This window comes from Globicephala melas, chromosome 18 (genome assembly GCF_963455315.2).
Source record: "Globicephala melas chromosome 18, mGloMel1.2, whole genome shotgun sequence".
NCBI classification, from domain to species: Eukaryota; Metazoa; Chordata; class Mammalia; order Artiodactyla; family Delphinidae; genus Globicephala; species Globicephala melas.
This window is the reverse complement of record NC_083331.1, coordinates 35,662,864-35,690,771: the sequence shown is the minus strand read 5'-3', so window position 1 is coordinate 35,690,771 and position 27,908 is coordinate 35,662,864. Positions and strand designations below refer to the sequence as shown.

The window sequence follows — 27,908 nt, the reverse complement described above, 5'->3', positions numbered from 1 at the left end:
ATGGGCTAAAGATCTTAGGAAGGTTTTCAAAATAATGCAAGGTTAAAAACTGTTATTGGAGTGAAAAATTATATGATTATGCATATATGTATAAGAATCTATTTTAAATAACTTGATACTTTTAAAAATGAAATAACGTTAGGTTAATAATTTAAAATATAGTCTATGTTTTTTTTAAATGATGCAACAATGATATTATTCCAACTTACAATGACAAACAAAAAAGCTGTCTCTCTCCTGTGTAATGAGGTCTTTTAGCGTAAGTAAGAAATGTTTATAATTTGATAATTAATTCTATATACATCCACATGCTTTGATTCTTCTGATTAAAAAGAAGACATATTCAATCAAAATATACAATATAAACAATATATTATTTCAAACATGTTACTCAGCTTATTATTCACTTTTAGTGGATCAAAGATGATTATAAATTATTTTCTCTCCCCGAATCTGGACTGGCACTGGGACTGCTTTTACCAATACAGTGTGGTAGATGTGTTAGTCTGTCCTCTGTTGAGTTGTCTGCTCCAGATTACGCTCTTCTAGGAAATAGCAGATTAGTTCAGTAGTATGTATGTATGGTAACTTAGTGAAAGTATTTGAGCAGAAGGCATGATATAACATGATAATAATAAAATTTACTTAATTAGAATAAACATTGATGTGCTTGACAGAAAGGTTAGGTAGCAGATTTATGGCTTCATACTGCGTGCTGGAAACCTAAAGCCTGCCTTTCAGATGCAGATTTCTGCAGAAAGGAAGTTTAAAATTGACAAATATTTCAGAAGTGCAAATGGAAAAAGGGATGACTATGGGAATTACCTAAAAGCTGCTTTTGCATTTGTTTACTTAAGGTAGCAAAAATTAAATTGTTCATATCAGAGAATGGAAGATTAATGGTGGAGATATTATGAGGGTCCCCCAACCCAAATAAATAAACCCTTGCAATATCATTTAGATGGAAGAAATGAGCTAGTGAATTTTAACTTAAATCTCCAGATCTCACCATTTATAATCATGACCACTTCATAACATTTCTGACCCTACAATCAGTGTGGTCTTCATACAATTTCTAGCCACTTTCCATCCAATGTTTCAAAGCTTGTAGCTACTTAGGAAAGAAGAAGTTTCCCTCCCAAAAAATCCTATTAAATTAGGGTTCATGACAGGTTATAATTTTAACGCATTTCTTGGTTATTTGAAAATAAGCAAGAGAAATATTTGTCAGCTCAGGTGAAAAAGGAACCCAGTAGAAAGAAAGAAAAAAGTTTCCTTGCCCATGTGATTAAAGCAAGCACTTGGAAGGTAACATATGGTGAGATTGCCTTGAAATGTTAGCACTTCTTATATTTCCTTTTGGATATTTTGACAAATATGCATATACACCTCATCATATTCAACACAATGCATGTATAGAAAGAAAGAAGTATTGATTATTTAGAGATTATTAGCCATATATACATGCAAATAAATTCTGTTATCATTTATGTTTTCCACAACTGGAATTGGCACTTTATGACCACTCTTCCTATACATTGAATGATATTTTATTTATCAAATGTGGGTAGTAATATTTCTCTTGGAAGAAAATTGTCTGTATTCTTTAACAGAATACATAACTTCAGAGTGTTTGCCTTTACAAGGATTGGCAATAATAAGAGTTCCAATGAGATTATTTTTAAGATTAAGCCACATAACAGAAGATCTACTCTCTGTATAAAGTATTAAAATCAGCATAAATTAATCCTTCAGCATTTAAAAATATTAAATTATAAATTAAAGAGTTTCAGTTCTAAATAGCTGGTGAAATTGTAGTTTATGTATGTAAAGGAATCCCAAATGAGGTTTATGAAATAACTTTATCTTTCCTACTTCAATTTCCAGTATCAGTGCACTTAAAATTCATTGGAATAAAGTAAATGTCGACAAGAGTTCATGCAAGATGACAATTATGATTTTTCTGAACAATCTCTCTTGATACCATAGTAAAATTTATAATGCTCAAAAACATTTCAAGAAAGTTTGAATATTTCTACTATAAGCAATATTGGAATATAAACATATGCTTCCTAATTTATGAGTCTAAATATTTGGTGACATAAGTAGTTTTAAAGGAGAAATGCCAATATTGGCTATCTATATTAATGTATATAATCTTATATTTTAATTAATATATTTTGGAGTAATTGTGTTGCCAAACTTTTCCGTAATTATTTTTCAACTAGTAACATACCACATTGATATGGTACATATTTTGTACATAAAATTGTTCTGATTAAAATTAGGTATAATATCTTTAGTGAACAAAGTGGTTAAATTGCAGCAAATATTTTTTCAAAAGTTTTTAAGGTCTAGAATTTGTGCAGAAACCATTATTACATTTTTAAGTTTTTCTTTTAAATTTCACTTTCCAAAAATCACAAATAAAAGGGAAGGATAAATGGAATACCAATTTATTGAGAAATTTTTCTGACTCCAAATACAAATGTGGATGGCCAGTATATATTGGAAACTTTGGGGCATAAAGTCACAGGGCCATTGGACATTATATATTAAGCTTTGGTAACTGAGTTTTGCATGAGACAAAGTCCTAATACTTGCAAAGGTGTTATTATTTATATGGCTTAGTATTACCATAAATAGTCTATGGACATAGACCTGGTTGCCATAGAAATTTTTTTTTTTTTTATAATTTCCAAGTCACTAAGTAGTTTTGAAATATTAGGGAGTTCAGTTAACTTTACCAGTCCTCAGATTCTTCTTCTGGCTAATGTGGAGCTGTGTGGATACACTATGAAATACAATCTAGTTCATAAAATCTTGTTATCAATAAATTTATGCAAGCAATAACTAGTTATATTATTTTCAAGGGAAATAATTACTAATAAAAATCTAAAATGTTGCAAAGTCTCAGTGTTCTAAGGTCTTGATACTGAAATTCTTTCATCTTCTTTTGGCATTATTCTCAGGAGCTGAAGAGTCTAGGTCATTAAACGTTTTGGTAAAATAAATCTTGGCTACTGTTGTCAATTTCATCCCTCTGGTCTATGCTCACAATATCTAGTGTGCTCTTTCCCTTAATAGTGCAATTATTTGAAATATATATCCTAACACTAATAGTATAATGAGAAAATCCTGTATGCTAAATAAGAAAACAGAAGGAAACTGCAAAATAAATAAAATGTAAGGGAAATTAAAACACATTCTGTGTGACACAATCTCACCTCTTTAAAACTTTAATTATGTTTATTAGAAATTAAGAGCAAATTTTTAAAAATAGGCTAAGTATTAAACTTCAGAAGATTGAACAAGAGAGTAAAGCCAATAAGTAAGATGAAAGGAGGAAATGATAAAAATAAGACAGAAATCCTTGTAGAGGGGAACAAGAAAATGTGGTATAGTTTAATAAAAGAAAAATCTGATTATTGGAAAAGGAATAATAAATGAACAACTACTAAAATATGAAACAAAAATATTTAAAAAGTAAGAAAATCTATCAATAAGAGGGTAAAAGAAACTAGGAATATAGTAGGTATTTTTAAAATAAAATAAAATCTGATTAAATTAGACATTAGGCATTAAATTTGATAAAATAATCATATGCCAAAAATCTTTGGAAAACAATATGAAATGGTACATTTCTGGAAAAGTTATAAAGTGGTAAAATTGGAGCAAGAGCAAACAAAATCTTTAAATAACCCCAAAACAATTAAAGATATTAAATTAAAATGAAATGCAAAATCTTCCACTAGTGGCCAAATTATCTTCAGGCTGTTTTTCCTTCACATCTACATTTTTAGTTACACTTGTTCTGTGCCATTTCCTTATTTATCTCCAAATTATTTATTAAAATTAGTTAATTCTCTTATTGCTTACGCAGTATTGAGAGGAATTTCTATGGTTATAGTTTTTTTTTTAATTTATGCTATAGATATGAAGTTTTCAGCAACACTTGATCTGTATCAATGTTCTGCCAACTATCTTCAACTCAATTTGTAGTGTTTACTAGCTCTTTATGAAGAAAATGTAATAGGGAAGAACAAATCTGACTCCATATTGGGTCTATTTCTTTTACTTTAACCTTTTTATTCTATTGCTTTTTCTACAAATTAAGAATGTTGCCTGTAGCCTGAAATATAAAGGATAACCCATTCTCAAGGCTCTGAACTTTAAAGGTATAGCACTTTTCCATTCATATAGAGATAAGAAGTTGCAGAACAGAGAATAACATTTGTCTTGTTGGAGGTTTACAGGAACACTGTGACCTGATCTACAGGGACAGCTGCAAAAACAAAGGATTCCAACACCAAAAAGTTTACAACAACCAACCACACTCCCAAATCTTTTAGGGTTGAATTCTAACTCCAGTAAAATGGTTCTTTGGTACACTAGTCCACCATCTTCTCAGTCTGCTGGCTTTCTGAATAAAGTTGCTATTCCTTGTCCCAACAACTCATTTCTCGATTTATTGGCTTGTCATGCAGCAAGCAGTATGACCTTGGACTCGGTAACAAAAATACTATAACTCTGTTAGAGGCAAAGATTTCCTGTTCTCCTTTTCTCAGATTAACTGACTTTAAAACTTTGAGCTAGTTGAGAAAATAGGTGAGAGTTAATATTTTGTGCAGAAATATGATTTAGCAAAGAGAGCAAATTAGAAGTTAAACTGTAATATACTAAAGGGCACTTGCATTAATTCCAGCAGTGTCACTTGGCTACTGTTTAGAAAAGATAAAAATAACATATGCAAATTAGATGTAACTGGAATTAAAGGAATTTAGCAAAGATAGGTTAACAAATCCAATTTGGGTTCACTTTTTGGAAGGTAAAAATGAATTTTCAGGAGGCTTTATAACACTGGAGACTTGGTTTAGATTTTCTTCTTTTCTTCTCCAAATTAATTTGGAATTGTGGAAAATGGAATCTTACAGAAATTATACAGTATCCCTTACCCTCATATTAATAACGATCAACAGATTTATAAAGTAAAGTGTATTTAAGGTATAATTTTGATGGCTTTCTGGTTGACTTTTCAAACTCTCCTGCAAAATTCTATGTCAAAGTTTTAAAATGAATTGCTCCTATAGATTATTATATTAAATTAAAAGAGAAAGGAATTCTTGACTTGTTCCTTCTTAATATTCTGATATTTTAAAATTCTTTCTAAATGCAAGTTATTTATTAAATTTCTATTGTATTAAATCATACATCCATGAACTTTTTTTTGTTGTTGTTGTTAATGTAGCATCATTAGAAGACACATAGAACATCTAAATGTTAACTATTATGTTGAGCCTAGTGACTGGAACTTAGTAAACCCCCAATAAATGCTAGCTTTTACAATTTTCATACTAACTTTTTCAGAAAGCAGAATCATCAAGGGAAAAATACCATATGATATTTTTGACAAATCTATTTCCCAAAGACAAAGCTCTGCAAAGTTTCCTTTACAAAAGAGAAGTGTTGCCTGCAACAAATTTGGACAAATTACATTTCTCATTTTCATTTGCTTCAATTTATTTACCTTTACCACTTCTAAACATGCAATATAAATCTATTTAGATACAACCTATCTTGCACTGCCCAGCCAGATAAAATTTTAGTTGGTTCTCTCAGACCAAATTAATACAGAAGCCCCCAATTCCTCTTCTGTAAGTAAGTAACACAGCACTTTGATTTACCAGGTATTATATGCCATCTAGTACTACACTTTTTGTTCACATAACTATCTCCTCTCCAGGAGAATAATGTCTTTAAAAATATGAAAACTTGTTCTCTTATACCACTTGTTGACCTTGTAATGGGCCTGGCACATAACAGGAGCTTAAAAGCTAATGAAAGGAAATAAGATTAAAAAAGGTTGTAGAGAGAGAGAGAAAAGAGAAATACTATGAAACTAACAATAAAGCAAAATGAGGTAAATCAATTTTACATTAACTTTGGGTATATAATTACTCTTACCTTTTAATGACTTTACTAGTTACCTCAAATTAATTATTTTCATATTTTTCAAAATCAAGTTCCTTTATTTTTTTCCCTTTTGATTTTTAACAGCAACCTCAAACTTCCTGCTCCTCAGGATTGAAGAGTGGGCCTCCAGTGCTCAAATTCTCTTAGCAATACCCTTTCCCCTTTCCCATAACTCCCCCACCTCATTACTAAACAGGCTTAAGAGATTAATGCCAAGAAAGAAGACTTAATATTAACTGATTATTCATGTCCCTCCCAAAGACCATCAAGATTTACTCCATCATGCTTTATATCTCTATTTTTCTCAGCTCCCATAAGAAACTCAAGACTTGAACCATTCTCATCTCTATACAGTTTTGTATACTTCTTAATTTGACCCAAGGTCACATCCTACAAAGTTAACACCAAACCTTCCATTATCCTTCTGAACTGTCAGCAGCACAATTTCCCACATTTTCAATATGTTTTTCTATGCTCCTGTCATTTTATTTCTTTGCCCAAAAGCTGGTAATTTAACATTAGTGTGTCCTGTGCAATCTTCATATGTGGCCTCTGTTGCAGTTATTTTTCCTTGTCTCCCATCTTTCACATATGATAGAGACTGAAGATGGGATAAGAGTCCTCCTTACTCCTTATTGACACTTCAGTGTTTATCCTGATTTCTAAACTTCTCATCTACTTGGCACCAAACTATTCTATCCATTAGCTCCGATTGTTTCAACCATATACCACTGCTTTTATTGGAGATTTTAAGACCTGAATCACATTTCCTGCCCTACCATTTATCCTGCCATTATTATTGAAATATCCACTCTATCAATATTCCCATTCAATATCTTAATTTTTCTTCTTCCTTAAATGTCTTGTTCTTACAATCCATTCAGTGATCCACTCCCATGATCAAACACTAGAAAAACTTGATATCTGCAAGTTCTTCAAAATTTCAGTCTCAAGCATCTGAAATTCAGAATACTACATCTTAACTCTCCAACTCACTCTCTGTTGAATCCCAATTTAACAATGTTGAATTCTACTAAGACTTCAAATCCATTGTCCTTACCATCTCGGCCCTTTTCCCTTCCCCTGCCACACTTGACACTCCACCCTGGCAGTCCCCAACTCCTCTCATTTTCTTACTTCCTTCAATAAGCACTATTCTAGTTCCCAATTTAAATATATAAGCAACTATCTTATCCCTTGCTCGCTGTAAAACATTTTGGACAAAGCACAAACAAGGATTAAAATTCAAATTCTCACCTCTTCTTTACCTGTTTCCAAGTAGCTAGACAAGTTGGTGAAACACACAACTTTGCAGATTTTAAATTCATTTCACAAACAACCAGTGTAATCTCCATCCTGACTGTCAATTACTTTACACTTTCTTAGTTATTATTTTACTCTCCTAGACTCCAGTATTTCATACATTTTGCACTCTACTAAATGTTTAGTACCCTCCCTTGGAACACACTTTCAGCTGCTTGCTTCTCAATTTACTCCTGAAATAGAAGAAATTAAAAGAAAGTGTATATCTTCTAACAATTACTCCTAAACTACTGGATACTCCTTTCCATTTCAAAGTGAGGATTTAGTCCTCAGATTTCTCTGTTCTATCTATACCCATTTACCAGTTGATATCATCTATACTCCAGTCTTTAAATAACAACTGTATCGTGATGATTCATATCTCCAGCTTTGACCATTTTCCTAAATTCCAGGTACATATATCCAACTGCCTAGTAAACATCTCCATTTATATGTCTGACAAAATTAACATACCCAAAGACAACTTATTTACTTCCATATCTGCTCTGTCCCACCTACTTTTACTCCAATTTCTCCATATCAGTTATTTTCAATGCCATTCATTCAAATCTCAGTTCCCAAAGCATATAATTATTATTTTCTTTCTTTTTTTCACACTCATGTTTAGTCCATTAGGAACTGTATTGCCTCTTCTGAGGATATGTCCAGAATCTGACCATCTCTCATCCCATCTTCACGACAACCACGTTAGTCCCAAGAACCATCATCTCTCCGATGGGCTATGTCATTTTATCTGCCCTCCTTGCATCAATTCTTGCCTTTCTATAGTTTCTCTTTTTCAAACAGGAACCAGAGTAGTCTTTTAATCTTTTAAGTGTATATCTTCTCAAATCTTCCTAATGTTTCTATCTCAGAATAAAATCCAGTATCCTTACCATGATTCAGAAATGGATACCTGAGCTAATCTTACTTATCTTCTGACTCAACCATTCATTCACTTTGTTCAGGCCACTCTGCCTTTTTTTTCATTCTTTTTTTTTTTTTCACTTCCTGGGAAAGATCAGGAGGCACCTATTTACTTTGAGACCTCAAATCCCTGTTACTTCTTGTGGAATGCTTTCACCCCAGATATCTACTTGACATAAGCTCTCACTCTGATATCTGCTCAGATCTAATTTACCTCATCAAAAATAGTAGGAAATAATATCTAAAAATATTTCAAGTCTACAGTGATAGAGTGAGCTTCACAATCTTTTAACAGATATATAGCTTAAAATTGCATATAAATTTCAAAGATATTTTATCAAGTGTATTAGTTAATTCAATGGTTGATATTTTATTTTCCTAAGAACTTTTCTCCAAATTTCCCGCAATCATTGGGAAAGAGATTAAAAGTAATCATTAGAACAAAAACACACTAACTTCACTTATTTTGGAGGGATAATTAATCATGTCTACAAAATGGGTAAAATGCCAATGATATCACTAAAGGAAGGGAAAAAGGATATTCAGAGTCTTCTGTCAGAGCATTACTCAGAATAATAGTTGTCAATAGCAGTTGTGTAGAGCTGTATTTAGAGAACTGTTTAGAAGAGATTTTTTAATCTATCTTCAAAGGATTTAAATAATGAGGCTGCATATTTTTTTAAGAAAATCCCTCTATAGTCTAATAAAGCATCTTGGCATAGAATAGTTTTCCTATAAAACCTTTTAAATTTTCTTTGACTCTATTTTCACTGGTTTATGTATAATCCTTGCTCATTAATCCAGTCAACATGTTTTATCTCCATCAATAAACATTCAATATTTTCATTTTGATGCTGTTTTGCATATCTACTAAAATTCCCACATCTACTTCTTTCTCTGATAATTGGAACATATAGGTCACTGAGTTGCTGTAACTGCTTGTTTATATTTAGGACTTTACCTTTTCCAGAGGTCATTCTCTTTTATATCAAAAACCAAACCAAGTACAAAAACGCACAACAAAAAACCACCATAGGTTCCTTAATACACACAATACTTTCATTCATAAATAAGAGTTACTGATTGGAAAGTTATCATTTAGCATATTTGAGGATTGGTAGATGTTTATCTCAGGGAAAAATGTAATTATTTTATTTGTTCAGAAAATTTTAGAGTGTTTAGTTTAATGGTTGATATATAACTGGAAATTTTATTTTTCTTATGAAATAAAAAGGGAATTTGGATATATTTTTATGTTTCTTATGGCTTGATTTTAATGTTATGAGATAAGAGAAACAACAAATAAAAGAACTTGTGAAGGAATGTCAAGAGACATCTATTGATGAGGAAGAATTAAATGTAGCCCATTTTGAAAATGGCTGTTTAACTCTGTGGCTCAGGTGGAATCATTAGATTCAGTTCTGACTGTTTATCTCAAAAGATCTCAATAAAATTGTCTAGAATGATACGAGAGATACCAGTAGATTTTCTAGTCCTTTCAATTGATTCAGAGGACACATGATATTATTAGGTAGAGAGTTTGGCTATTTGGGAGGCCAAGTATGCTGAATATGATTGATGAGGAGGAGGAGGATGTAGATTCAGAGGCCTTTTGAAACTCAAAGACTACCAGACCTAATTTTTCAGAATCTACAATTAATTTCTAATTGCAACCGATATATTTTTGTTTTATTAATTAGACAGTAGTGGAGTTGGGTAATTAGTTAGAGTAATCTACTTTATTTGTTGCTATAAAAAGCCAGCCCTGGGGGCAGGGAAGGGAGAGACAAATTGGGAAATTGTGACTGACATATACACACTACTGTATATAATATAGATAACTAATAAGAACCTATTGTATAGCACAGGGAACTTCACTCAATACTCTCTAATGACCTATATAGGAAAAGAATCTAAAAAAGAGTGGATATATGTATATGCATAACTGATTCACCTTGCTGTACAACAGAATCTAACACAACATTGTAAATCAACTTAACTCCAATAAAAATTATTTTAAAAAAGAAACACTAGACAAAGCCACTTCCAAATCTGAGTGGATTAACAGTATATATATATATATTTTTTTTTGTCTCACTCACATCATAATTCAGTGTTATTGAGAAACTAGTTTGGCAGATATCCTCCAAGTGTTGTCCTAAAGATTCATTCTCCATCCAACTTTTGAGACTGCAATATTAAAGAGCTGGCTGAAGAAACTTTTCAGGATAGAACAAGGTGTTTTTATGGACCAAGTCTAGAGGTGACACACATCAATTTAAAACCACATTACATTGGACTGAATTTTACAAGTTCCCAATGTAAATGTAGGTGAGGCTGTAAAAAGTATTCATGTGCTTGAAAAGAGGAAATGGGATAAGTAATCTAGCCAATATTTTCCAAAAGGCAAAGAAATGGATGATGTTATTTTTATTCCATTTATTTACACTTTCATATCTAATACTTGTAAACAGATAAATGTCAAAGTATTTTTATCTGGAAAAAAACTTTTATGTTCTTATCATAGTCTAAGTGGAGGCATAGGATAGTGCACCAAAACAGTCACCTAGAACAAACACAGAAGATTAGAGAATAACAAGTGTCTTTGTGCCTGATTCACATGCAATTTTTTGGAATCATAAAGGAATGCTGAAATCATTGAATATCATTTTAAGTGTGGAACTGAACTATTGTTTCTAATTAATTTCTATTTTTTATTTTATGATGATATTTTATGGACTATTTTGTTGAAAAGATGTTGAAAATGTTAATTCAATTACAGAATCCTGCTAGTGTAACAGATATTTAAGTGAATTGTTCCTTTGTTGCAGGTGACAGAATAATGCTCATGGATTCAGGACACATATCATAGTGATCAAATAACTCAGTCTTTGGAGCCAGGTTGTATGGGTTAAAGTCTCAGTTCCGCTAGTTTTTAGCTGTATCAGACAAGGTCCCAGCAGGAAATAGAAATGGGGTAAACGTTACAAATTGAATAAAGGGGGTTAGAAGAAATATCCATGAACATTCTTTTATAAATTGTTGTTAAAGCATGATTAAATGTAAAACGTGTGTTGGAAATTATTGTACTATATATGTTAATATAGTTATCTCCCTCAAAGCCATTTGCTTACATTTTAGGGAGAATTTCAACTCTCCTCCCAAATTATTTGTTTTTATTCCAGAATAAAGATTTATCTCATGAAGGGAGATTGGACCTATGCACCAACCACCATATATAGTCTCTGAGTCTCATAATTTCAGGATCCCTCTCTTGTGATGCAACCCCACTGAAAGAACAGAAAAACATTTGGATCTTATGTCTTCCCATGAACTGTACAATGGGGAACTGAATCTAAGGTGCTCGAAGACTGATAAGCAGTATGATAGGAGATTTCATGTTTCCTGTCAGGACTATTTATAAAGATGTGAGAACTTAATAGGGCTTTAGGACACCATTAACAACCACAAGAAACTAACCCTTGGCCTATAGAGGCAGACAGAGAAGGTGGTCATCACAGAACTGGAAGAGTAGTGACTAAAAATTAGGAGTTTGGGGATTTAAAAGAGTACATTATTATTTCTACTTTTTTTTTCTTTTTCTTTACAGTAGTCTTTTTCATGTGCCTCCCTTTGACCAAATCTAAGTGGAAGCCAGACAGGAAGTGTCCACTGATGCAGTTCATAAAGTTTAGCTTCCTGAGGCATAGAACATGGTGGATAAGGGTGAAGAGTCAATCTGGAAGAGCAAATAGACTGAAGCCCAGTTTCTGCCTTTAAAGATTTCATGTTTTATGTTTAAATACTCTTTTCTTACACATACAAACTTCAACTATGAAGTATGGATGAATTTTACTGTCTGAAATTCCTTGAACTAAACATTCTTCTGTTCTAAAAACTCATTCCTATCCTGTGTACCACTGAACTGTCATATCTATCTCTTAGTTTATCTTTCTCACTATTTTAAAACCACAGTCACTTGCAACAAAGTGTCTCATAATTATTGTGCAGTACACGTCCTAGTGTTATTCTCAATGGGTCACACCCTGAGTTAGGGTAGAATCTGTGAATTGCTTCTAATGAGTAGAATATGGATATTACTCCCTTGATCAGGTTACATTATTTAAGAATCAGTATTTGCAGATGGGAGTGAGAGAGTCCCTTGCTGCCATATTGTGAAAGAGGCTGTGAGAGAATGATGTGACAAGGATCCATGGGGGCACCTCTAGGAGGCGACTCCAGGCCTATAATATAACCAGCAAGAAAATCCCCCATAGCTGCAAGAGGATGAATTCTCCCAATTACTTACATGATATTGGAAATATATACTTGCCAGTCAACATCCAGATGAGAACACAGCTCAGTCACCATCTTGATTGAAGACTTCTGTGGCCCTGAGCAGAGGACCCAGTTAAGCTGTGCCTGGACTCCTGACCCAAAGATACTGAGAGAAAGTAAATATTTGTTGGTTTAAGCCTATAGGGGTGTGGTCATTTGTTACAGAGAAGAAGAAACTAATATTATTATTTTTATAATACTATTTTTAAATACTATTTTTTTCAAAGAACTCAGCTTTTCTTATATGATCATGAGTCTCTCATTACCTTCAGGCCATATCTCCTGTAATTCATTATTTTTTTATCAGAAAATCTCAACTTTAGGACATCAAGTCTTTCAAGTTAACATATGCACTAGGAAAAAAAATTATTTTATAAAAATATAAAATATGGGGCTTCCCTGGTGGCGCAGTGTTGAGAGTCCACCTGCTGATGCAGGGGACACTGGTTCGTGCCCCGGTCTGGGAAGATCCCACATGCCGTGGAGCGGCTGGGCCCGTGAGCCATGGCCGCTGAGCCTGCACATCTGGAGCCTGTGCTCTGCAACGGGAGAGGCCACAACAGTGAGAGGCCCACGTACCGCAAAAAAATAAATAAATAAATAATAAAAAATATATATATATATAATATGGATATAAAGTATAAAAATTACCCTATATTTTATATATATTTTCAGATAAAAATGAGTTTAAATACATTTACTTAAAAGGAGAAGGCTTTTGATATTGTCGATTTTCTGAAAATATTCCTTTTCTGATGTAGACACTAGTCAAATGGATGAAAGAATGAGAAAGAGTAGTAAAAAGTTGCCCCCTTCCTGCTCAGAAATTGTGTATTGCCAGTACACAAAAGGAAGATTTAAGCTCATTCTAATTCTTTACTTCTTATAGATTATGTAAATTATTCTACAGAAATGTTCATCACCAGAACAAAGCTGCCTTAAATGTATCAATAAATAATCTAATAATTATCAGGCTACGTTATGTGTTCTACACTGTGAACTTAAAACATGTAAAAATTCAGCAATCTTCTTTCCCTGTGTATAGCTGGACAGTGATTTGAAGTACACATTTACTAGTTTTCCTTTAAATGTAATTGTATCAGAACGAGGCCCCTACTATATATTAGGCTCTGACTGGTGTTGTGACAGCCAGTGCTGGCCCTAATCTTATTGTTAATGTCAAAGACCAAGCATGACAGCCCAGACAAGATAGGCTCCAGTGAATGACAGAGTAATCAGTCTGGAAAAGAACTGGCTCATCCATAAAGGATCAGACACTGGACAGTCACTATCAGCATGTTCACATGTTTGCTTCTTTTCTCATTCTGATGACAGCTAGATCATTTAACATCTTATCCTTATGTCAAAGATTATTTGAAATTCATGTTGTTCTCACACTGTAAACTAAAGAAATAAAAATGTTATATATGTCAGTATTATTAATATATGAAATTCAAAATATATGAGTGCATTCTGTGAAAATAGTTTTAAAATATAGGATTTTACAAACTGCTCAAAAAATGTCCCTTCATCATCTCACACGCAGTTTTCTAAAATGCAGTATCAAACATTTCCTGCTCAGGTTATAAAGTTGTGTAACCTTCTTTATGTCTTCATGATTTCTATTCCATTTAGTCATGATGTATATTTTAAGCAATTAAGTAAATTTATATTTGATGCTTCAAAGACAGGGACACATTAGTCAACTTAGTATATTGTACCTGTCTAATAATTTTTTAAGAACATGCAGAAAATCCATGTAGTAATACTTTATTTCTGTGAAATCTCTAATCATAGATCTTTTGAAAAGGTTAACAACATATAAATCTCTTATTAAAGAAAATTTATTATATATGACACTGAAGTGTTAATATCATGTGTTATTAAGTTTCTTATATGATATTTCTTGAAAAGGATACTGTATCTTATTTCAAGAAAATTCTCTGTATTTCTATATAGTGCAATTCTGCAAAAAAAAAAAAACAAAAAAACAAAAAAAAAACCTTGCAATATTTCATCTCACATTTATCTGAGCAAGGAAAACTTGATTGCTCTTCCAGTTATTGAAGAAAAAAATTAAAATCTTAGGTGATAACATAAAGATACTATTAATATCTCACCTTAGAAGGTATAGGAAAATATGTTCTTTTTTGATAAATTTATAATACATTTCCAAAATAACTGAGAAGTGTTTTCAGTATTTGGGGAATATATAGCTACTAAAAAAAAAAAAAGAAACAAAACAAAACAAACAGACAAGAAAATTACTATCATTTTAATTTTAAGATAATAGTTAAAAATTATTGTATTTTTGATAATTTGCATTATGATGTCAAATCAGAATTTTTAATAATATAAATTTCCTATGACTTCATGATGAGTCAGTGGAATAATGCAATATGCTTCTTTATCAAAATGTATTTGGATTTAATATTTTAAATATATATATACATTTATATATATTTTGAATTTTAATATTTATATAATTTTTGTTCCTCAAAATAATAATTTATCCTAGCAATGTTGCAGTTAAAGCTTGGAGTTTAAAATGTTGATTAACTTTAAATTCTATTTTATAGTTATTTGACTATAATTAGTAATGTATCTTTTAACCAATGGACCTACAACATTCAAGCTTTTGTTGACCTTGAGAGAAATGTTTCATAGGAGGAGAAGAACCTACCTATTGAATGTTAAAATCAGTAAAAGTTAAATAAAGAAATCAATAATTAAAGAATACTTTTTGAATGATATTTCTGTCAATGATAAAAGAGAAAGAAAACAAGAAATAGAAGTAGGTATAGCATCAAGGGAAACTGTGAGATTTCATTCTTTTTCTTTCCTTCAAGAAGAGACATTTTAGAACATGTTGAATATTGCTGAAAATGATTTATGTGTGAGAGAGAAATTAATAATGCAGGAAAAATAAGGGAAGAACAGTTGGAATCCAGACACTAATGAATTGATTTTTCATTTGAAAGGGCCAGGGATATGTCTCCCAGTCATATGAAGGAAACTAGGAAATAAGAATACAGACATAGGGTGGTTTATACAGTGGTCCTCAGAAGCTGAGTAAGTGTTCACTTAATTTATTCTATGTTTTCTCTAACATAAAACATAAGGACATCAGCTGAGATTACAGGGAAGAGGAGAGTCTGTTAGAGGTTTTCAGAGAAAAGAAAAAGATAAAATATTTAATCAGGAAAATGGGCAAGCTAAATTAAAATGAAAAACATAAGCTAAGGTTCAGCATCCTGAATATAAAAGGAGAAATATCAGGATTACTATGTTATTCCCCCAAATCAACCTTTAATTCCTTAGGTTCAGGAAAAGAGGATGTGGGTGCTTGGGGGCTTAATTTAGATTTATTATCACTAGGTGACTATAAAAAGGAAAGAACTGGGGTTTCCCTGGTGGTGCAGTGGTTGGGGGTCCGCCTGCCGATGCAGGGGACACGGGTTCGTGCCCCAGTCTGGGAAGATCCCACATGCCATAGAGCGTCTAGGCCCGTGAGCCATGGCCGCTGAGCCTGCACGTCCAGAGCCTGTGCTCTGCAATGGGAGAGGCCACAACAGTGAGAGACCCACGTACCGCAAAAAAAAAAAAAAAAAAAAAGGAAAGAACTAAGTGTGGCAAATGGGGATATTTAAAAGTGAAATCAAGTGAACAATTAGAATAGACCGTAAAAAATTTGAGTATATAAACAGGGTGATGGACCAAGAAATAATGACGGGGTTAATGGATTAGATGAATCAATATCTTAAATAATTACTGAAATGGATTAATTGCAGGACATGAACTGGTGATGTAAGTCATGCCACCTGAGTGAAGGATTTCTGAAATTAACATGTTGGACTTGGTACAATTTTTAAATTATTCACAAAGTGTATACCATAGCAGCGATAAAACTATTACAAGAGTAGTAATAATGACAGAAGTAGAGATAGAAAAGATGACAATTGCTAGATACTAGATTTGTCATTGGGAAATAGTGTTCTGGACTTGGGAAGACATTAAATATGAAGTGAGAGAGCTTATGGTATAATTTATTGGAAATAACTGGAACAAAATTAGTCTTCTTAAAAGTAAAAACAGTATAAATAACTAATAAACACACACATCCATAATTTTCAGTATACCAGGTATGTGCACAGTTGCAAAATGATGACAGCGATTAATGGAAAGGTAGTGAGTGGAGCAGTCAATTTTTGCTCCCTATGCCATCTTCCCTCAGCTCACCTCTGACACCAACAATAACTATGATGGATGGTCTTGTGTATGGAAACAGAATCTAACGTCAGATATCTTTCATTAATCTTTCTGCTTTTCTTCCTTAGGGCTTTCTCTGATGTGTCTGATGTGTGGGGCCATTAACACCTCCAGGAACAACTTTCAACCAGTAGGAGATGAGAAGTGGTGCATAAGCGATGGGGAAATGAATGACAAAGCCTCTGATCCTTCAGACAGTAGGCTGTAGGCTCAGAGGGCTCAGGTGAGTTGAGCCCTAGCCTATGGCAGTAACTTCACAAGCAAAACATCTTTCTATGGCTGTTCTATTTTCACTGTCTCATAACCCTTACTTCTATTTCTGCTTCCTCAGATCACCTCCAAATAATCTAGCTATTCCCAAGTTCTTTTTACAGACTTTGCTTTCAGGCACAGATTTATACATGTAAGGATTATATATTTCTTTAATTTGAGTAAATGATACAAGAAATTTGTTGTGAAGAAGGCCCTTCTAAACATGAGATATATTGTAATTCTTATGTCTAGAGAACCTGGCCCACAAGTTTCCAAAACAGGGACCCACTACTTATCACCACTTGACAGGGGTGAAAAACCTTTCACCTCCTTTAAAAGCTTTGTTTTGTAGTTTCACTGTGTTTTGATATACCTTCCTTGACCTTCCTATCTTTTGGGGGAAGTATGCCTACATGGCTCCTTGCCTACAATGCTGCAAATAATCAGAGGAAACCCCAGATTCCTGAGTGTTGATATTGCTGGTGAATTGAAAACCAGTTTGCCAGGTGCACCATCTCCATTAATAGCCCTACCCTCTTTAACTCTGTTGGAAATGATGGCTGGTGGTGTTCAGTTTCCTGGCTTCTCCTAGTCATTAGTATAGTGGATGTGATAACTTGAGCATGTGGTTTTGTGATGGCTTCTGTGGGGTGTTTGGTCATGCCAGAATTGCACAGCAATGTGAATGCCTTCTTGGAGCAGGGATGCTCTGGTGGTTATCTGAAGGTGGTTTGTTGTGGGTATTTAAGGTATGAGCTGTGGGTCAACAAGAGTTGAAGTTGCTGCTCTAGCTTTCTTAGGTTTCTCCCATCTGTTGATTTCAATCAGTGAAAAATTAAGTAATAAAAATAGTGCCTAGAGTGCATATTATCAACTACAGTCTGCCAATTTCAGTGGGAAAATTGGACCACAGTTATAAGATACTTTCTCCATAATATACTGGATATGTAGGAGAAATAGACATAGGAATGAAATGTGGAATGAATTTTTAAAATTTTCAAGTCAAATAAAGTCAGTGGAGACAATTTGTATAATTTAAAGTACCTTGTTCAAATGGCATAGCTAGATAAATGAGATGATGCTGAGAATTTTCCCATAATTAGGAGCTGAGATTGGCCACTTCATATTTAGGGTGTACCTGTTACAATTCCAGTGTTTGCCACCCACTGAAATATTGTAGTTTTTCAAAGAGATTCCACATTACAATCATTCTTTTTTCTGTGAACAACTGTAAGCAGCTCTTTTGCCCCTTTCTTGTTTGGCTGTTTTCTCTTCCCCTCAAAACTTAAAAACTTAATTATAAAATGAAATCACTAGGCAATATTTAACCTAACTCCTGACTTATGCTCCACTGGATGCACACAATGCCTTGCCTAACCTTTTGCTTCTTTCCCTAGATCAAAAGAAGTAAGAATAAAGAATAAGTAGTTGAAGAATGACTAGCTCTCTACTCCCAGCTTCCCCCTTAACATTTCTGCAGTCTAGACCAGTGGGAAAGATAACATCTAAAGAAAAATCAGGAGTTAGCCAGTCTGCACACAATGGAAAATGACACAACCTCACCTCCTGCCTAGATGATTCACTGAGATTCTTCCCACTTTTTCCCTTTAAAAACTATCATGGCTGAGCAGAATCTTGGGAGTTGGTTATTGGACATGAGTCTGCCTTCTCCCCAGGGTTGCCAGCCTCTCTAATAAAACAACCTTTCCTTTTCCAACCAACACTTGTCTCTTGAGTATTGGCTTTCGAGTAAGGAGCAGCTAAGCCTACATTCGGTAACACAATAATCTGTGTCAGTTCATCACATCCTCACCTTGATTTGAAGCACTGAGAGCAGATGTACATCATTTGTAACTCTACTGCTTAAGCTCTGTGGTTTGTGAGTTCTTTTTACTTGCTAGTTTTGATACCTATGTTTCATCTTCATAATTTAGGGAGAAACTTTGTCACAGTAAGTCTCTAACAGAGCAAGAGAAAGTTAAAATTGTGTTTTGACAAAGAACAACACATTCAGCCTTGGAGAAATAATAAAATAGACTGAAATAATTCCTCTCTTTTCTATAAAAAAGACTAAGTTTTTTCTTAAGACTCTTGTTTGTAAACTATGGAAAATCTCTGAAGTTTGCCTCCATCTACCAGGGAAAGAGGCATTTCTAAGACTGTATTACCATTGAACAGTAGACTCATGTATTTTTGTGTGCAAAGATATCAAATATTTAAATTAAAGGGACATTATAATTTTTAGATTTTTTCCCCCATTTTTTGTTTGTTAGCTTCAGACCTGAGGGGGCCAGGTTTGCTAATAATTCTTTTCTGCTTATAATGCATTATCAGAAAGATTGTGTAAGAATACTGAAGCAATTCTGGTGAAATCTGCTTAATCACAGATTCCCAACAACTGGGTTTTGTTTTAGTTTGCTTAGGCTGCTCTAAAATATATCACTGATAGTATGGTTTATAAACAATAGAAATTTATTTCTCACAGTTCTGGAGAATGGAAGTCTGAGATCTGGGTGCCCACACTGCTGGTGAGGGCCCTCTTCTAGTTTGTAGACTGCCAACTTCTTGCTGTGTCCTACATGGTAGATGGGATGAGGAATCGCTCTAGGGTCTCTTTTATTAGGGTATGAATCCCATTCATGACTTAATCACCTCTGATTAAGGTGATTTCCTAATACCATCAATTTCAGCATTAAGTTTTCAACATATGAATTTTGGGGAAACACTTTCAGCCAATAGCAATGTTTTTCTTCAATTATTGAATATGAGAATCATAATTTATTAATATTTATATTTTTAGATCATACACAAATAATTCAATGAACTTTAAGAAATACTTTAGCATGCTAAATGCATCAAAGTATAGATTTTGAATCCATTTTCTTCTGTCTCTCCATATTACAGCTTTTGTGTACTATATATTGACAGACAGAGAGATGAAAGGATTATTCAGTGAGAAATCACTCCATACTTTGTTAAAATTATAGAGCATTATTTGAGCAAGTTATGAATTGCCAGACTTAACAATGTAAATTAGTATTTCTTAATTTAATAGAAATAAAGTGCAAGAAAACAAATCAACTGGCTGAATATAAAATAGGACTTTCAATTTAAGCTACCCAGCATGTAGATTAATATTGCTACAAACAGTATCATCCTTGCCAGATTTGATGTGCTTTATTTGTTATTTTAAGTGGCAGAGCAAGGACTGGAGGGGTGGATGTTGAGAAAGGCAATCACATGCAGCCTGTTGACCCTTGGACCTGCAACATTTTCTTCATGGAGATAAGGAGGCCTGGGAGCCTATGCTGATCATATCACCTTATTTGGTAATATCTTCCCCCATTCTGGATTTGATGTGTACTTTGTTCTGCTTAAGAGTGTACATCATATAGCACCTGGCCAATACCACTGCTCTATCTCTTCTTAGAAGAGAACAAATGGGGTCCTACACCTGCAGCATGGGGTGATGCACACCACCATCTCTCCCTGTTTCAGCTGCATGGGGTGGTTGAGGAGGGAGACCACTTGGCCTTGGGGACTGTCAGTCACTATTGAAGCTGATCTTACTCCATCTCTTCTCAATGAGGAAAGCCTTATTCCATCCAGTGTCTGTGTAAAGTTGTGTTGTTGTGTTTTTCTTGGGCATTCTAACACCTGAAAACCAGACGGCAGTTGACATCTTGGGACTGCTGCCCCTGGTGACAGGCATTATTATGCTCTTTGCTGTCCTCCTTGAAGTGGGACTCCTCCCAGGAGGATGTCATTTTCCTAAAAATGTACTAATATTGCTTATTTTAAGTTATCTTTTTAAAAGTATTAAACATGAGAATTTATCTTTTGTTTAACTTTTGTTTTGCTTAAAATTGATAGCCAACATATATGCTAAAACCAATTAAATAGTACACTGATGCAAATAGCTTAGAATACTTCCCAAGAGTAAAGTCAGGTATATAACAGCTTGACACAGTTAATAATACCTTTTTTAAGTGGGTAATGACATTATTCTGATAATCAGCTCATTTATATCCCCCTTGGGGAAGAACTTTTCTTGATCTTACAATGATTTCATATATGTCCTTATTAGGAAATAACTATTTTTTTTCAGATTCCTTAGCTCCCTGTAGCTATGTGTTACCATAATTTCTGGGCAAATTTTAACTTGCAACACTTTATATACAACAACCTGAAAAATCTTTTCTTTTCTAACTCGTCTCTAGAGAAAAATTGAAAACTCTTAAGAAATTCATTTAGGTGCTTAGAAAAAGTGTTTCTTCTCTTTGATTCTTTATTTTCCTACTCTGACTCATGTATTCAAACCCTTATGCCTGTTGCAGCTTCAAGAGAGTGTTCCACCTATTTATTAGAGTGGTGGGAAGCTTTGCTCCTCATTATTCTGTTAATCAAATCTTTCTCTGGAGTCCTTGAATATCAAATCTTCTTTTATATTTTATTCATTTTAGACTTTGTCACCTTTTATTCAAATGCTCTTGGTTCTATTTTTCTCTTTATTACTTTTAACACAAAATAGGCTTTTAGAAACAATTGCATTCACAATAACACCCATATTTAGCTAAAATACGTATAATTAAAATGATTGATTTGGAAGCAAGTAATCTCAAATTGCATCTCACAAAATAAACTGAAACAAAATAAAATAATCAGCATAAGTAAATGTAGTCATCTTTAAGAAATATAACAAATTTTTGGAAAAATGTAAGTTTGTGACAATATGTCAGCAATATTTTAAATATATATTTTTCTAATACTCTTAAACCCTAAAAAAGGCTATCTTTTGTTGATTACTCTCATTTTTAACAGAAAAAGTTTGAATCATAAAATCTACTTTTCAATTTGCTATATAGGTAAAAATAAAAATAAATAATATATGTGTAATTAAAGATTTGGTGAGAGAATGCCAGCTGCCTAACAAAATGTGTGGTTTTCTTCCTCCTGGACTTGTTTCTCCTCCAAGTTTGTATTTAGTTTTGGTTCTGTGACTGCATCCTAGCCCATGACATTTGAGAAGAGATTCAGTGGGCCAATTCCATCTTGACCTATGAATACCACTCAAATCGCTCTTCTGTTTTCTTTCCTTCTGATGGTTACATATCTCTTCCCTGGGCAGCTTTGGTGCATTCATGACTTCCTAAATCAAACTCTCTCAGTCCTTGAGCAAGAAAGCCAATATTGGTCTATTCCCAGATTTAGAAAAAAAATTCAATTGCATTAAGCCACAGAAATGTAGGTATTAATTTATTATAGCAGATACCACAACCTTAATTAATGCACTGTTTTCAGATAGTGTTAGATAACAGGGAACTGAAAAATAGCATTTCATGTTTCTTTTTCTTGTGAATTCACCTGGATAAGAATTCTAATTTAAGACAATGAATTGAACCAATACAAAATTTGGTAATATTTTGTTACCTTATATCATTAGTATTTTTAAAATGTATTTTATTGAGGCAATGTTGATTTATAACATTATATAAGTTTAATGTGTACATTATATTTTTTTCTCCTGTATACACTACAACTTGCTCATTACCAAAAATTTAGTTTCTATCTGTCACCATACAGTTGATCTCCTTTACCCATTTTGCCCTCCCCTCACCCCTCCCCCTCTGGTAACCACTACTCTGTTCTCTGTATCTATGTGTTTGTTTTGGATTGGTTTGGTTTGGTTTGTTAATTAATTTATCTTTATTTTTTTTCTTTATTAGTTTTTTTATATTTCATATATGAGTGAAATCTGATGGAAGAGTTCCTTTCAACATTTCTTGCAAGGCAGGTCTAATGTTGATGAACTCCCTCAGCTTTTGTTTGTCTGGGAAATTATTTATACTTCATATCAGAATGATAACATTTCTAGATAGAGTATTCTTGGTAAACTGTTTTTATCTTTCAATATGTTGAGAATGTCATTCTACATCTGGACTGTAGGGTTTCTGCTGAGAAATCTGCTGATTGCCTAATGACAGTTCCTTTGTAGATTACCATTCTCTTTTCCTTGGCTGCCTTTAAAATTCTTTCTTTGTCGTTTACTTTTGACAATTTTAATGTATATTTCCTTTGGAGAAGGTCTTTTTGTATTGAGGTATTTAGACATTCTCTTAGCTTCATGGACTTTTATATCTAGTTCCTTCCCCAGGTTTGGGACGTTCTCAGCTATTATTTCTTTAGATAACCTCTCTCACACTTTTACTGCTTTTCTCTTTCTGAGATACTCATTACCCTAATATACCCTTCCAAAAAGAGTTGGATAACTCTTGTAAAATTTCTTTATTTTTTTATATCTTACTTCCCTTTCATCTTCTGTTTGTATCATTACCAGATTTTTATCTTTGAGTTTGCTAATTTTCTCTTCCATATAGTCTGCCCTATCTCCAATGTTTTCTTATGCATTCTTCACCTCATGTTTTGAGTTTCTTAGCTCCAGAATTTCTCTTTGGTTCATTTTTAGAGTTTCAATATCTTTAGTAAAGTATTCCATCTGTTCATTAATTTTATTTCTGATCTCATTTAACTGCCTTTCTGAGTTTTCTTATAGCTCATTGGGTTTCTTCAGAACACCTATTTTGAATGTTCTATCAATTAGATTACAGTATTCCATGACTTATTTAAGTTTGGCTTTTGGAGAATTGTCATTTTCTTTCTGTGGTATAGTGTTACTGTGGCTCTTCATGGTGCCTGATGAATTCCCTTGCTGGTGCATTTGAAATTAAATGACAGGTTAGAAGGTGCAGTCTTGTTTTCTGGTAGGTGACACTAAAACACAAATTTTTCTTTCTCTTACCTGAGCTGCCTCTGGTTATATTTGAGAGTTGGTGCTTTCCAGCCTCCACCACCTCTGTAACAGATGGGGATTGCTGCTTTCCTTATAGCGTTTTGTGCCTCCGGGGTAGTTGTTGCCTTGTTTCTGCCAGCATTGCTGTCATCACTGGGATGGTGGGCTCTTCCCTTGCATCCAACATCCCCTGAGTCACAGGCTCTGCAACCATGGAGAAAAGGGGACTGTAGGAGGGGAGCTGGGGTCACGCATGTACTTCTGGTTTGCTGGTTCTGCATTGAAGATGAGTAAGATGGGGGCTGAGGTTGTGGGCACCACAGTGACTGGAGAGACAGTGTACCAGTCCACACTGCCATGGCTACTCAGTTAACTTTGTCCATGGGCACTACTGCTGTAAGGAGGCTGGGGTCCTGTGTGCCACCTTCCCTGTTGCTACTGGCTTCTCTGAAGCTGTGGACTCAGCTACTGCAGTCAGAGGGCCAGGGTTGCAGGCACCAATTCTTCTATTTCCCAGGCTCTGCCTCTACCATGTGTTCCAGTCCACCCACTTTTATATGTACAGATGTGTGGAATTCTCCAGCTTCCTGCTGTATTGAGAAGAAACACCTTTGTTGAGTTGTGGATATTTTACTAGTTGTAGTTTGTAGGGGATAGAGAAAGGTATTTTTTCACTTTGGCATATTGCTGACATCCTGTCTTCTTTTAAATTGATTTTTTTTTCATATTTTCAAAATGGTAATTAGGTATTACCAAATAAAGTAATAAACAGCTCTTAACTCTGAGTGCAAATGAAAGCACCTTATTATTTTAAAGGTGCAAAAGCAAGAAAATACAACATAAACTTATCCACATTTTTAAGTAGTAATCTGTGTGATAGATAAATGCCATTTAAAAACATTTTCAATAGAAAAATGATTTGTAAATCAGTTTACAGAAGATCGAAAAAATCAATTTTTAATACTAACCTTAACTATAAATAACTAAAAAGAAAATTGTCCTCTCTTCTCTTATTGCTTCAACATTTATGTCTTTTGCTCTTTGCCTTTGGGAGAAAATATTGCGCTGTAAGGCTGCCATCTTTTGGGGTGAGGACAAAATTCAAGATCTTCTTTAATGTAACCTCTTTCCATGCAAGTCTGAGCGGAAGGAAAACCAACTTCCCAGAAATTCTCCTGTGTGTTGGGTGGAATGTAGCAAAATCGGGGTCCAGCAGGAAGCCAACTTCTTTCCTCTTTCTTCTGCTGGAGAATCTGCATAATAAAATTTCACACTCTTTACATGTGTGTCCAAGCAATTTTCTTCTCTCTTCTTTTTTCCGATCCACCTCAATATGAGGAAAATTTTGTAAGCTAGTTTCTCTTTCATCATCTTTAAAATATGGCTCAACAAATGCTTTCTGTTTGACTTTATCTTGTTTATCACTACAAGTGTTTGATTTTTTTGTAGTAGCTGACAACACCTTCTCTTCATCTGCTACTTGGGGGAAGCTATCCACCAAACAGGATTCATATTTTTCATGTGTAGTCCGATCAAACATATCTTGCAAGCTATCATCCATTTTTCTTTCTCCATTTGGACTTTTTTCTCCCTTCTGCTCTGCTTCTTCAGTTTTAAAAACATAGTTTCACTAACCAGTGTACAGTCCATGTCCACTGTCTCTCCTCCAGCTAATCCTGACTGACTTCCATTCTTTATATCTGCTACAGTAATATCCATTTTATACTGAGAAAGGTCTGCTCTTGGATCTATACTCCACTGGATATTTTCAAAGAATACATCTTGGTTGTTTGTGGAGACTTTATTTTAGCAATTCTACATGGATTTAACAGAAGAACTGGTTCAAATTCACATGCTTCAAGGATTGACCTAGTTTTTATTTTTATAGGCTCATGAGAACCAGCAGCCTTCATGTCATCAAAAAGATTCTCTGTCTCTAAACTTTCACGTGGATGCAGAAGGATTCTAAAGATAGGATTTTCTTCCTTTATTTGTAACAGTGTTTTATTATCTGGAGATTTACTCAAGGACTGGAAAAGAGACTCCTGTAAACAGGGCTCTTTTGGTTTAACCCACAGCTCCTACTCAAGGCCTTACAGCTTGAGAAAGAGCCCTTTGGAACAGGCTTCAAAACTTCATAGAGAGTCACTTGCCTAAATCTGAGTTTAGAGTTCTCACTTCCTTGGCTTTTCTCTTGACACTGAATAGCTGAAAATCGATCAGACAGATCCAGAGGTTTATCCATCACATAGTCTCCATTCATGGAAGAACAATTATCCATTGCAAAAAGAAAAGCATTTTCTTTATCAAAGGAGGTTTGGGGGCAGCTTATTTCATCTTCACTTTCTTCCCCAATTTTCTTCCTTTTAGCTCTGCCTCCCAATGATTTCAGGGGTACTACATGCTTATCTTTATCAGTAGCAGTATCTTTAGTGTGATCAATACTATCCTGTTCACTTAGGGGTTCACTTGTATTTCTATTTATAAGCATCTGCTTATTAGAAGATGACTGGTTAGTGATCTTGTTTACTTCAGCTCCAAGATTATGATGTGTGAAAAGAGCACCATCTTCAGATTTTGATCTAGGTTTCTCTAATTTATAATTAGAAGTGTTGCTGAAAGGCACTGTTTTCAGATTTTTGTTTTGTTTTCTTTTGTTTTTGGTTTTTTTCTCCAGTCTCTAAAAGAGAAGGGGGAAAAAAAAAACTTATATTCAAACCTAAACTACTTTTTACATTAGAGGTAGCTCCAAGTACAGGAGATGATACCTGAGTGGTCAATTCTTCTTGAGGAGGAGTCTTTGAATTAGAATCTGAAAATGTTAAACTATCTTCACCATTTCTTCCAGATTCCTCAAAATATCTTTTTTTTTTTGGTGATCTCATTCCAGGCAGTGGTAGAGCTCATCACCAAGAGGGTTCCTAGGGCCTCAAGATTCAGATTCATCTTGAACACTAAGTCCAAGTATTTCAGAAATAACTGTAGCTAAATTATCAGGAGAATAACTGATTTTTCCATATGATTTAGCCATTGGAGCTCGACTCTGATCACAAGTGTTAGTCACTAGAATTTCACTTTCATTAGGTTTATGTTGTGGATGAGTTGAAGACTTTGGTACTTTTTTCAATTCATGTGCACACACAGAATGCTCCAGTTTAGTATGTGTTTGTTCTACGTGTTGGACACCGAGGTTTTCCTTTCTTCATAGCCAGTTAGCACCAGAAAATGAAAACGTTGTTATTGGTGAATCTGGAATAATACCTTCCTCAGATTTAAGATCAGTTGCTTGATGTGGTTGATCATTCTCAATTTTCTGCTGCAGCTATTCAGAAAACATTTTATTTTCTTCCTGTAGGTATTCTTTTCATTCATAAGCTCTGTGATAACTTTAAGATTCTGCTGTCGAATATTTTCAAACTCTTGTTGTTTCTTCTGCTTATGTTCTTCAGTTATTGCACAGCAATCACATAATCCTGCTCTTAATTGATATTCTAAAACTTTAATGGTTTCATGAAGAACTTTCTGTTGCTCTCTCAGCTGTTGATTTTTGGTGAAGAATTCTTCTAGTCTTTGTGCATCTAAAATTAATTCCTTTTTCAGTTTGGTTACTTTTACTTGTAAACCTTGTACTTCTTTATCATGATACTCCTTTAGTTTTGTCCAAAGATCCTTAAAGTCATTAGATACATCTGGGTTTCCACAACTGCTTCCTGAGACAGTCATTTTGCTTAATATGCTCCACACTTCTACTGCTTAATGTTTTCTGCCCTTTTCTGTTACATTATATACGTCTGAAGTTGTCTTTGGCCAGTTTAAATGCAGCTTGGAAGATTGCCTCAAGATTCTTAAAAGCCCCAGCACAGAAGCAGGCACACTCTGAGGCTGAGCAGAGAAGGCCGTTTGCTTTTCTCCTTGTTTGCCATTTGCTTTCCTCCTAGTTCCATCACTAATCGGCCAAACTGCCAGTGGTCAAGTCTCCCCCTCAGAATAGCCCAGCCCGGGCTTTTCAGGGCTAGGGGAGGGCCCTAAACTGATTGCTGATAAACATTAACTTAAA

General features: G+C 34.0%; 1 pseudogene; it reads right to left on the bottom strand.

Annotated features, from left to right (window-relative positions):
* Nucleotides 1-24,876: 24,876 nt before the first annotated feature.
* Nucleotides 24,877-27,574, bottom strand: LOC115844998 (DNA endonuclease RBBP8-like; annotated as a pseudogene).
* Between the last annotated feature and the right edge of the window lie 334 nt (nucleotides 27,575-27,908).